Source organism: Microcaecilia unicolor, chromosome 3 (assembly GCF_901765095.1).
Source record: "Microcaecilia unicolor chromosome 3, aMicUni1.1, whole genome shotgun sequence".
Taxonomy (NCBI): domain Eukaryota; kingdom Metazoa; phylum Chordata; class Amphibia; order Gymnophiona; family Siphonopidae; genus Microcaecilia; species Microcaecilia unicolor.
In genome coordinates, this window is record NC_044033.1 from 35970260 (window position 1) to 35983670 (window position 13411).

Below are 13411 nucleotides of genomic sequence, written 5' to 3' on the forward strand. Positions count from 1 at the left end.
GGACAAGAGCTTATCCCATATCTTATGTTTTTATTTTCATCTTCCATTAGCCAGAAGAGCAGTGATGCCCCCCCGAAGGGACACCACCTTGTAGTGGTGGAGGGGCTTCTGTGTTTCAATGACTGAGAGGGCTAGGCTGAAGGGTTACCCATATCAGACAGGCCTCTGAGGAGAAACCAGACAAAGAGCGTCCCAAACTGGGAGAGTGGTAAGATGGCGACCTGAAGTTCGTATGCCCAACGGCCCATTTGCTGTTATGACTCTGCCCCGGTATCATGCTCTCATTCATCTCGCCCCCTGGTGGTCAGACCTGGTGGTCGCAATGGACTGTCTGTTGATGGTTTTCCCGGTTCCAGAAGTCATGCCGGTCTGGTCTGGATTTTCTAGCCTGCCAGTTGGTCTCGAGCCTTTTTGGAACTCGGCTGTTTCCGTACCTGGTGAACTCCCTGGCTGTTGGCCTTTATTAACCACCTGGAAGTGTTTCTAGTTTGCCTTGCAACAGAGGTCCTCAGAGGTGTGTCTTCTGCGGTTGTTTGTTGCTGTGCTTTCCCTGCTACTTTCAGTTTCTGCCTTTGAACCTTTGCCTGGACCTGGACCTTGACTTTGTTTGCTGCCTGCCTTTGAACATTTGCCTGGACCTGGACTTTGACTTTGTTTGCCGCCTGCCTTTGAACCTTTGCCTGGGCCTGGACTTTGACTTTGCTTGCCGCCTGCCTTGGAACCCGTGCCTGGAGCTGGACATTGACTTTGTTTGCCTGGCCCCGGTTCTGCTGGGTTCGTGGACTATCTTCCTGCTCCCTGCTGTGGCTTCTGTTCCGGTGGGTGTTCCTCCTGCCGCTGCCGCCCTCAGCAGTAGCCCAAGGGCTCACTATCCAGTGTTTCGTGTGAAGTGTGACAGTTGCCCTCTGAAGTTTTGTCGTCTTTACGTAAATTTCCTCTTTGCAATTGCAATTACCTTAACTGAGAGGAAGGGGCTAACCGGCGGTCAGCCGCCAATGGCCAGCGTTTTGTCCCCTGAGCAGCAAGTGCGGGACTGCTGCGCGACGAACTGCCCACAGATGAAAGGGTTGGCGAGTCCTTTGATTAGCGCTGGCGAAGGAGCGTCAACGCTCTTGGACCTGGAAAAAACAACTCCATCGCTCCCAAATTATTCAATCACCATGTCCAAAGGAGTGGAGGAGTGAGTTAGAGGCATATGCTGAAACGGAGGACGTTTATAGCAGAACTCGAATCGGCGGAACCACTCCTAAACACCTAAGAGAAATCAACTTGGAGTTTTTGGCTCCTGTGGAGGTTACATTGAATACCATCTGGAAGGCACTTCGGGACCTAACGGTGGCAGTAAATCATTTTGTTTCAGATATAATTTTATCAGAGAGTTACATGGACAATTTAACTGAACCCTTTGAGAGTGAAAAATTGATATAACAAATGATTCTACACGAGCAAGAAGTAGTTATGATCTTGAAAATGATAATAGACCAGAAACTTTGAATAATAAAATGAACATTATTATAGATGATGTAATATCGAGATTATTGTTTTTCCCAGAGTTCCAGGTATGACTCCTAAAGTTTTCCTCATAAATATTTCCTCAATTACTTTAAAAAGAGTGGAGCCTGTGAAAACTGGGATTACTTTAATCAGTGGGATCTGAATTAGAGACTTAAGTATATGTATTGTTAAATAACTTATGGTTTTTAAAAGAGAAATAATGTAATCAGATCTATTATTTCTAACTAATATTGGACAATAAGTATGTTTTTAATGAAATGATTTGACTGTACACCATATTGGCCTTGAAGAAGCCAACCAGATGATCAATGTGGAATAATGAGTTAGACGAGTAATATCTGGGGATAATCAGGGTAATACCACGTTTTTTTTTCCTGTTTACTGTTTAATTGATTTCCTTGTCTTGTTTCATTCTCCCTATTTAGTGGTCTAAGGAAGAGAATAGAATTACCTGACTGAAATAATTCCTATATATTACTTTCTCTGTATTTCTGGCAAGTTGTTTTATTGCTTGTAAAAATTTTAATGGTTATAAATAAAAAAAAAAAAAAAGAAGAGCAGTGATGAATGGGAGAAGGGCAGGGTATTTTTGCTTAAAAACTGTACCAGGAATGGCTTACACCCTGTATGGCTGTTGAGACTTGCTGTGTATTACTATGATCGAATTGTATTCCTTTCTTTGATGCCCTGTTTTTGTCATAATTTTGCTGTTTGCTGGTTTAATAAAGATATATTTTTAAAGGAATATATGGAAGGCCGGGGGGGGGGGGGGGGAGTTTCAAGATGGCGGTCGCAGCTTGAGAGCGTTCGTCGAGTCTCCCTGGACCTTTCTCCTTTTTCTGCTTTAAAAAGAAAATTTCTTCATTTAAAATGCCCCTTACTAAAAGGAAAGGGGTGGTCAAGAGCTTACCATCCGCAGCGGCGACCACTCGATCGGTCCAATCGACCCTCGACGCTTTCGCCACAAGCACGCCACGGGTGATAGAGGTGAGGAGTTCCGCTGTGGAAGGGATCGGAGGAGCGATTACCTCCCTGGAACAGGATACCATCACTCTATCCTCACCGGATATTTCCCCACCCCCGTGTCCTGCGAACTGCCGAGAAGCGGTGGATTCTCCGGCGGCATCCGAGGTAGACGTTGAGGATTATTCGGCGGTTGGCACTGCGGAGGCAGCGAGCGGGGGAGTTTTTCGACAACAAGAGCAGGAAGCTCGCACGGAGGTAACCCTCGAGGCCATATGGGCAATGTTAAAAACTTTGAATCAAACAGTTCTAAAGGCTGCAGCAGACACAGCTTCACTAGTGATTAAAGTAGATTCTTTGCAAGACTCTCTCGAAAAAATTAAACAAGATACTATCAAACAGAATGATATTTTTCAACAAGACATTTCCTCTTTAAAAAATACAACTGTCTCCTTGATAAAGGATAAAACTCTTATTCATAGTAAAATAAATCACCTGGAGAATTATAATAGGAGACTTAATTTGAGAGTATTAAACTTTCCGAAAATGGTTGAACTGAGTGGTTTAGAATTATTTAAGAAATATCTTACTGAGGTTCTTAATTGTTCCCCCGAGATGATTCCTCCCATAAATAAACTATATTATCTACCAATTCCACAGAAGAAAATGGAGGAACAAAGGAGAAAATCAGAAGAGCAGGGAATGCAAGAGGATGGATTACAAAATTTAACAGCTTTTCTTGAAAACTCACAGCCTGAAATTTATACTCATTCAACTTTGTTAGTTTCTTTGGTCTTTGAGCACGACCTTAATTTAATTATGAAATTATACTTCAAAAATGCTCAAAAAACTTTTTTGGGATCTCGTCTGTGGATCTATCCGGATGTTACTAGATTCACTCAGCAAAAAAGAAGAGAGTTTTTATTATTGAGAGATGAAGTTAAAGCTTTGGGAGCTAGCTTTTTGCTAGCCTATCCATGTAAATGTCTAATCAAATACTTGGATAATAAGTACATTTTTTATGAACCTGAACAATTGAAAAGCTTTGTTGGATCAAAGAAGATTGTCAAATGACCTCTTGGATTAAGGGAAATAATGAAGTATTGACTACCTGTGGGGCGGTCTAGGTCCTATTGCCTAAAAAAAATGATAAATAATTTGATTTTGTTCTCCTTCAACTTTTTTGACTCCCCCTTAAAGTCTTGGTGGTCTAAGATAGGAAAATATTGTTCCTTTTTGATATGAGAAATATTATTGTAATTTCTTTTGTTAGATGTTTTATTTCTGACTTTTCCTTAACAAGTGTATCTTGTAACTTTTTGTGAAATTATAAATAAATAAATTAAAAAAAAAAGGAATATATGGTACAAGATATTTGAACAGAAGTAATGGTATACAAGAATGAAGGATTTGGAAAGTTAAGGTAATAATTTTAATTCTAATGCAAATATTGAATTTTATTTTTATTTTTTTATTTTTGTTACATTTGTACGCCGCACTTTCCCACTCATGGCAGGCTCAATGTGGCTTACATGGGGCAATGGAGGGTTAAGTGACTTGCCCAGAGTCAAGGAGCTGCCTGTGCCTGAAGTGGGAATTGAACTCAGTTCCCCAGGACCAAAGTCCACCACCCTAACCACTAGGCCACTCCTCCACCACTCCACTCCTCCTCCAGTGCTCAGAACGAAGTAGGGGAGTGACACTGTCAAATTCTCTTGCTCCATATGTTAGTTTGTTGGCGGTGTTTTGAATAACTTGAGGGTGGCATAATGGGGTAAACTGTGAAGAATAGAGTTACAGTAGTCTGAGAAATTACAAGGGAGTGCACATGGAGACAAGACTATCAAAGAAAGCTTGAGCAAGGCGAATTTGTCGGAGAACAAAGAAGGACTCTGTAACTATGGCAGAAATATGATTTTTAAATGACTATCAAGAAGGACACCAAGTCTTCATTCTAAAACGGGATGAGTATACTAGAGATTGAGGGGACTAGAGGGGGGGCAGGTAAAGAGAACCAGCTAGAGGGAAAGTACAGCTACTGGTTTAGAAGGTTTCCGTTTTAACCGATGCAAAGTGAGCCAGTTGGCAATCTGTTAGTTTGAAGGAAATATCCAAAATCAGGAGAGGATCCTCTGGTTTCCAGTGGAAGGAAGAGTTGTACATCATCAGCATGTATGAAAAAATGTGATAATGGTCTGAGGGAAGAGTACAAGAGAAAAGTGTTGACAAGGATAGGTCCTAGGATGGATCCCTGGTGTACATGTGAGATTCTAGAAAGATGAATAAGCATGAGACCAAAGCACCATGAATGTGGTACCATGGAGATAGAATTTAAACCAGAGGAGAGGGGTACGTCACAACATTCTTTTCTACCACCTTGAAGAAATACGAATTATTCCTATTTTTTCAATGTGGTAGAAAAAAAATGTTGTGATGTACGAGGTTGAATGCTACACTAAACTTGAGATAAATAAGAAGTACCTCCTTACCACCACCGAAGATACAGTGAATAAAGTCTGTAAGGAATAGCATAGTGAGTTCAGTGGAAAAATTATCTCTAAAGCCATGTGCAGGCACCAGTGGTATATCGTGTGATTAAATAAATGAATGAATGAATAAATGAAGTTTAATCCAATACCTTCATATCTCATTATAAAATGAATCTGTCCTTACCTGAATACCTAATCCATTCTGCCTCCTCTTATCTTAACTATGTATTTCTTTTTTCTGGAACTGGTAATCACCATCACGGAACTATGTAAGCCACATTGAGCCTGCAAACAGGTGGGAAAATGTGGAATACAAATGCTACATATAAATAATAAATAAATAAAGCCTGTCTGGCATGGATAAAAATGATTCATCTTGTTGAGGAAAGAAGTCAACTAGATAGCAACAAGTTTTTCTGTGAAACAAATAGGAGTTGTGAGATTGAGCGATAATTCATAGGATTGGATGCATCAGCATTAGTATCCTTTAAATGAGGATAAACAATGGCAAGTTGCCAAGCCAATGCAAATACTCCAGTTGAGAGACTTGTGACAATCAATGGAGATGTGAGATGTGTGAGCTAGAAAGTTACTTCAAAAGGTCATTGGGGATAATCAAAGGGGGGCATAGAGGAGAAGGTGATGGAAGAACTAACTTTGGAAACATCGGATTGTGATATCTGAAAAGCAGAAGGTGTACTACATGAATGAGTAGCAGTCATAACTAAGGATGATGTCAGAGGTGAGACAGTAGAGGTTTGAAGTCCCTTTATGTTGTTTGTAAATGCTAATGCTAGGTTATCTGCTATGAGACAGTGAAGTAGCTGAATTTTCAGATGAATTTGTGACCTGAGAATTTTAAAGATACCAGAAGGATTTAGGTTCTTTTAAAGGAGACTTGAGAAAATCCTTCTTAGCTTTAGTAACTGACTTCTTGTAATGAGAGGCAGCATTCTTAAACAAAGATAATTGTAATGGAAAGCAAGTCTTTTGCCATTGATGGACATGACAGCGCAGTTGACGACAAAGTTGGAGACCCTAATGGTACCAGGGATTAGTTTGACGGCAGTGGAGTTTAACAGTAATAGAGTTTCAGAGATAATGGAATTCCAGGTTTAAACTTGGTTTTCTAAGGGGAGAATAAGGAAATCAGAAGGGAAGGAAGAACAGTTTGATAAAAAAACATTCAGGCCTAACGTGACTTTGAATAGATTGAGGTAGATAGTAAACATAATAGATGACGGCAGAAAAAGACCTGCACGGTCCATCCAGTCTGCCCAAGAAGATAAATTCATATGTGCTACTTTTTTATTTGTACTGTCCTCTTCAGTGCACAGACCGTATAAGTCTAGCCAGCCCTATCCCCGCCTCCCAACCACCAACCCCGCCTCCCAACCACCAGCTCTGGCACAGACCCTATAAGTCTGCCCAGCACTATCCCTGCCTCCCACCACCGGCTCTGGCACAGACCGTATAAGTCTGCCCAGCACTATCCCCGCCGCCCAACCACCGGCTCCGCTACAGACCGTATAAGTCTGCCCAGCACTAGTCCCGCCTCCCAACCACCAGCCCCAGCACAGACCGTATAGATGAGGGAGAGAAGGACGAGTGAGGTTAAATTTTAAGAATTGGTGGTCAAACCAAGGATCCAGGAAGGTTGAGTAGATGAGACAGATGAACTGGCAGGTGTGATGATTAAGTCTAAGGTTTGCCCTGCTAGATGTGTTGGTGAGTGAACATGCTGTACTGAATTGTAGTACTGAAGAAAAGTGTGGCAATCGGAGGCCAAAGTATTCCTGTCATTAGAAAAGTGGATATTGAAATCACCTAGAATGGCAAAGGGAGAGGAATCAATCAGAAAGGAGGGAGACTACATCATAAAAAGCGTGGAGAGAGTTATGAGAAATGGGTGGGAGGAGAGAGCAGAAGAAAAAGGATTGGTTGCTGGGCATTGACCCTGACAGCCATGCCTTCAAGGAGGAATGAGTATGAAGTTGAGTAGTCTCGATGGAAAAAAATATATGCAAGACTATTGCCATGTTTTAGGTTCCAATTAACAAAACCAAAACAATACCTAGGGGGCAAGATAATTTCTGAAAAAGGGTATCTGAGTCTGTTAACGATGTTGCTGATAGTTTAAGGTGGTATAGCAAATTCTGAATAAACTATAAACTAACTAGCAGATCTAGGTGGTTTACAATCTACAATCAAAAATTCCAAAAGGGAAGAAAAGAACTACACAGTATGGACATAAAACAGCACACCATTCACTCAAGAACAATCAAAACTAAGTTAAGGAGGTAGTGGGTCAACTAGGTAAGAAGAGTAGGGAAGTGAGAAAAAGATGAAGAGTGTAGGGTAATGGAAAACAGTAGTCAATAGCAGCAGCAGTCCTACGTGGTATTATATACTTGGTGAAAAATCCAGGTTTTTATAGCAAGCTTGAATTGTTTGAAGGCTCATTGTGAATTTGGAGGGGGGTGGGGGATTCCAGATTGAAGGGGCTGTGAAGTAGAAAGTATGGTGTCTAGTAGATTCGAGCTGGGCCAGCTTGGGACTAGGAAGGATCAAATGGTGATGATTATTAATAGAGCAAAGGAGATGGATCAGAGAGTACAAAATAGTAAGATTTGCTAAATAATGTGAAAGACCAATCCTGTAGGTCTTGAAAGTAAGTGTCAGTAATTTGACTATTATCCCTTGTTGTTTGGGGAGCCAGTATTGTTTTTGAAGGAAGGAGGAAGTGTGATCAAACCTTTTTTGCTGGACACAGTAACCTAATAGCTGTATTCTGTAAGGATAGCAGGTGAAGCTTGCGAGATCTGTGACACAGAAGCATTCACCCTCCCACCCTTTGCCCCTGTGTAATTCCTTTGCTGCATTGGATCACTACGATGTTGAGAAAAAAAAGTGCTGAGGTGGAACCAGAAGCAAGGAAGGTAGCACTATCCAAAATAATCCTCCAAGCAATGACAGATTGGTACAAAGCAGAAAATTCTTACTGCTAGAAGACTCCATTATCAGAAGCATTAACTTAGGAACAGAGTTTAAGGGTTCTAACATAGTGAAATGCCTTCCAGGATCCTCAGCTACCAGAAGTAGCAACCAGATACTGAGTGTGATCCGTGAAGAGAACTAAGATTCTAATACTGATGTTGTAATCCATCTGGGGACAAATGACCTGGCCAAAGGTAGCAAGTTTACAGCACAGAGAGCATTCCAGAAGCTTGGGGAGGGACTGAAGTCTTTGATTGACTCGGGCTTTTTCTGAAGTAATTACTACATGGGGGAATGCAGAGGAAAGACTACATAAAACAGTGGAATTCAATAAGTGGCTTGCATCTTGGTGTAAAGAAGGTTTTAGATACATAGGAGGATGGGGTAATGTGTGGAACAATAACAGGCTGTACTGTAATGATGGGGTACATCTTTCTGTGACAGGAAAAAAGATCCTTGGGGACAAATTCAGAGGTTATGTTTCTAGACACTTAAACTAGAGGGTGGGAGTGACAAAAGGAATCGAGGGAAGCCAGAAAGTCATCCCCAGAATAAACATGATGGCAGAAGGAAAGGTCATCTAAAGATAGAAAACCACTCATAGCATATAGAAAGCAATGAGCACAAATGCTCAGTCTAAGTAAAAAGGTTCACGATCTACAAACCCTGATATTTGAGAAAGACTTAGATATTGCTGCTATTACAGAGACATGGTTCAATGATTCCCATGAATGGGATGTGACCATACTGGGCTGCAGTCTTTTTATGAAGGGTAGGGAGGACCAAAGTGGTGGAGGAGTGGTGCTGTGTGTGTGGAACAGTATCAAAGTGGCTGAAATGGGGGAAAGGAAGAAGCTAATATGGATCATCCAGCACAAATAGAGAAGCTGGATAAAGATCTGATAGAAGATATTCAAAAGCTTGGTATGAAAGGGGAGGTGCTACTTTTCGGAGATTTCAATTTGCCTAATGTGGATTGGAACATCCTGTCGGTAGAATAGGAAGAAGTAGGGAGATCTTGGATGCCTGTTAAAGTGCCTTGCTCAGACAAAGAGTGACAGAACCTACTAGAGAAGGGTAGACGCAGGATCCTAGTACTCACAAATAGGAAATGTTTCCCATAGCCGGGTGGGTGCCCACCTATGTAATAGTAATCATTACATGATATGGTTTGATATAAGGGCAAAGGTGGAGTGTGGAGGAGCAAAACTCAAAGTACTTGATTTCAGATGTACCGACTTTGGTAAAATGGGGCAATACCTGAAGAAGGAACCGATGGCATAGGTAGGTGTAGGTGAAGTGGGAAATCAGTGCTCCAAGCTGAAAGCTGCTATAAAAATAGCAACTGATCTTTATGCAGGAAAAGTAAACAAGAGAAACAAGAAGCCTATATGATTCTCCAAACAAGTGGCTGAAAAAATAAGAGCAAAAGAGGCTTCATTCAGGAAATACAGAAGAACACAACAAGAGGACCATGGAAAAGATTATCGGATTCAACTCAAAGAAACAAAGAGGGAAATACGGCTAGCGAAAGTGCGAGCAGAAGAAAAAATGGCTAAAGATGTAAAGAGAGGTGATGAGACCTTTTTCAGATATAATGGGGAAAGGAGAAAAGATAAGAATGGAATTGCAAGACAGAAAGATACTGAAAATGGCTATATGAAGATTAATGAGAATAAAGCAAATGAGCTAAAACAATTACTTCTCTTCAGTGTTCACATAAGAAAATCTTGAGGCAGGACCGCAGTCGACTGCTGAGGAAATATCTGGGAATGGACTGTGGATGTTGCGCGGTTCATGGAGGAAAGCGTTTATAAACAGCTTGAGAATCTGAAAGTGGACATGTACAGCGCTGCGTATGCCTTGTAGCGCTATAGAAATAAGTAGATAGATAGTAGATAGACAAAGATATGGAGCCAGATGGGATACATCTTAGGATACTGATGGGACCTCTTTAAGATAGGTTCCATGGGATTGGAGATGAGCAGATGTGGTCCTTCTTCACAAAAGCAGAGACAGGGAAGAAGTGGGAAACTACTGACCGGTAAGTCTCACATCAGTGGTAGGAAAAATAATGGATTCACTGCTGAAAGAAAGGATAGTTAACTTTCTAGAAGTCAACGGTTTACAGGATCTGAGGCATCATGGCTTCACCAAAGGAAAATCCTGCCAAACAAATCTTATTGACTTTTTTGACTAGGTGACCAAAGAACTGGATGAGGGACGTGCGCTAGATGTAATCTACTTGGACTTCAACAAAGCCTTTGATACGGTCCCCCACAGAAGACTCGTGAATAAGCTGAAAGGGTTGAATTTAGGACCAAAAGTGGTGAACTGGATAAGAAACTGGTTGACCCAAGAGATGGCAGAGAGTGGTGGTGGTAAACTGGATCTGCTCAAAGGAAAGGAAGGTAAGTAGTGGAGTGCCTCAGGGGTCGATGCATGGGCCAATTCTGTTCTGTTTGTGAGAGATATTGAAGGGTTAGAAGGAAAGGTTTGCCTTTTTGCAGATGACACGAAGATAGGCAATAGAGTGGATACCCTGGAAGGAGTAAAAACCATGAAAGGGTATCTCCAAGTATTAGAAGAATGGTCGAGGATCTGTCAGTTAAAATTTAATCAATTAGGGTAATATTCTATAGCAAGAGTACTAGCTCAATAATTGCATTCATTCAATGTACTCCAAACTGATATATAAATCTATTTGATATTTATTAACCAACATATGTCCACAATCCTTCATAATATCTGCGATATTCACATCCACTCGCCAACCATCATTCAAACCATGTATACCTTATGTATAAATACATTTAAATGTACACCTCATATATAGATCAAAAACAAACTTTTTGCTCACACGTAGTCCATATAAAGTCTTTTATGTCAAGTTTTCATAAAGCAAAAATTGTTCTTCAAAAAAACTGCTGCACAATCCATGCTCCGATATTAACATCTTCTTGGTTGTATTAAACCCATCACTCTCTCATGAATATTATGGGTATACTCCTAGGTGAGAACAATGTTCTGCCTGTGGAAGGCTATCTGTAATTATTTGGACAAATTCTCAAGTCTCCAACCTATGCTATTTTCAACTGATCATTAATACAGACTCGCACATCTTCAGTTCAACTTAATGTTCCAGAGTCTCAACTCTTGTCTCCAGAGCTACACAATGTTATTCTACCACTTCCGCTCACACCTGTACTATATCAGGTAGGCCATGGATGCCATTGATTTTTAGATATTGAGGCTTTCATCCCAACAATAGCAGTCCAGAATCACTACTGGAGTCTTGTTGGCTTAGTTGTAAACTGGGTGATTCAGACCCCTTATACTACTGTTACCTTCAGATGCAGCACTGCTTACTACCATAGAATGTCAATCATCCTCTCCAGTGAGAGCATCCATAGTTGTCTCTGATGCATTCTTGTATGGAAGTCTGGTGAAGGGATTATCTCTTCACCTCCAATAAATCATCCTTCACACACCTTTTTTTTTTAGTGTGTTTTCAGGAGCAAAGCCTGTTGAGATTGAGGCAATTCCCAGCTAGCAGTATTCACATATTGCTCCAGGCTCAGATGACATTTTTGCTATAGATGGGCGCCTCCTTTGAACAAGCCCATATCCCTGCACTACCTTATGAGGATTATGTGATACTCTTCTGAACCAACTGAGTATCTTCTTGGGTTAGGAGAGCTCAAGCTCTCACTTGACCCCTTGTGCTTGACTGTGGATTGAGGTAGTAGGATCTTGAAGGTGATAAAGGAGAAACCATTCAGACTTTTCTGTCTTTGATCTCTCTTGTATTTTGTTTCAATCTTTGTTTCTTTTATATTTACACTTCCTTTAAGTCCTCCCCAATTTTTGAGAATGTGTTTGTCTTCACAGTTTAATTTTACTTCTCCCTCTATTTTCTCCCCTGTCAGAGAATTCTTCTCTCCTACCTTACCCTTTCTTTGAGTCCATTCTTTATACTTCTCCTTTTGATAGTTCTATTAGTGACATACTTTGTGTTTTTTGCCATCTTTCATAATTTTGGTTATTATAATAGCTGTGTTTCTGATTTTTTTTATTTTCTAGTTCTCAAAATTTGTTTACTTCACAACTATATCCAGCATTCTTTTGTGTTGTGCTAATTAGAGACCATTTCTTGACCAAATAAAATATGTTGCCATTTTAGTATATTTCATCATTGTATTGCTCAGCTTTATTACTTATTCATTTTTCACAGTAATCTCTTATGTTGATTTTGTTTGTTTTTAGTATGACATTCATTATTGATTTTCTTTATTTTCTGGTATTTGTCATGAGAAACACGTTAATTTTTCTGATTCTTGCATAGCTAATCCAGTAAACATTTCAAATTCTTTGTTAAAATCATGACTGCACCTCTGATCCTATTTTCCAACTTCTTATTTAATGCCATTTATTTAAAATATTTTTAACCTGCATGATGCCAAAGTGCTTGGTGGTTTATAATAAAATGCATAATTAAGACAAAATAAAATCAACCCATCCATTCATCTGTCAAAATATTTTGGGTATCAGAGAAGATACTTTTTTTTATTCTTGTTACCCTTTTCTTTCACTTGATATATTTGAACATTTTCAACTTTTGTATGATTACTTCATAGATATGTCTGATATTTTGTATTTCATATACATGGACTTTTATGCTTCTGTTTTTATTCCCTGCATGGAGCATTTTCTCTGTGTTTAGTTACCACTCCTTTTGATTATTTTAGGTCAGACCATCCATTATTTTATGATTTCATTTTTATAGTAAGTTTATAGGTTTTTTTTTCCCCCTCAGGTCTATTATTCTCTGTTCAGTCATGAACTAAATGAGGTTTCGTAGATATTCAAATTGGGTGATGTAACACAGCTCCTGATGTGTTGTAGAGGCTTCTGAGAAATGAGATACAACTGTGAAGATTGTCCTTTCCACTGCACTCACACAAAATAAATCACTGGATTCATCTTCTGGTATCACAAAATTACTCTGCCAGTTATAAACCAATTACTACAGATGAGTTCTTATAAGGGATAGAGACAGCAGAAACACAGATATTATAAATAGATATATTAATGCATGTTTGACAGTTACCCCGACATCTCTGATAACTACTATTTCAGAGTAACCCTAAAAAGTGTAGTTAAGGATTTATGTTCTCTAAGAATGTGGAGTGTGCCTGGCAGCCTTTCTTGGAACTCCTTGTTGACATTTTCTTCTGTTCTTTCTATATTGCAACTTCTTCTATTCTTGATCATGGTTCTTATAGTGGCTGACCTTTTCAATGCTTCTCTACAGTCGGGAGTGGTTCCAGAGGACCAGAAAAGAGCAGATGTGGTCCCTCTACACGATAGTGGAAGTGAGGAAGAGATTGGGAACTACAGGCTGGTAAGCCTGACTTCTGTGGTAAGTAAATTAATGGAAACACTTA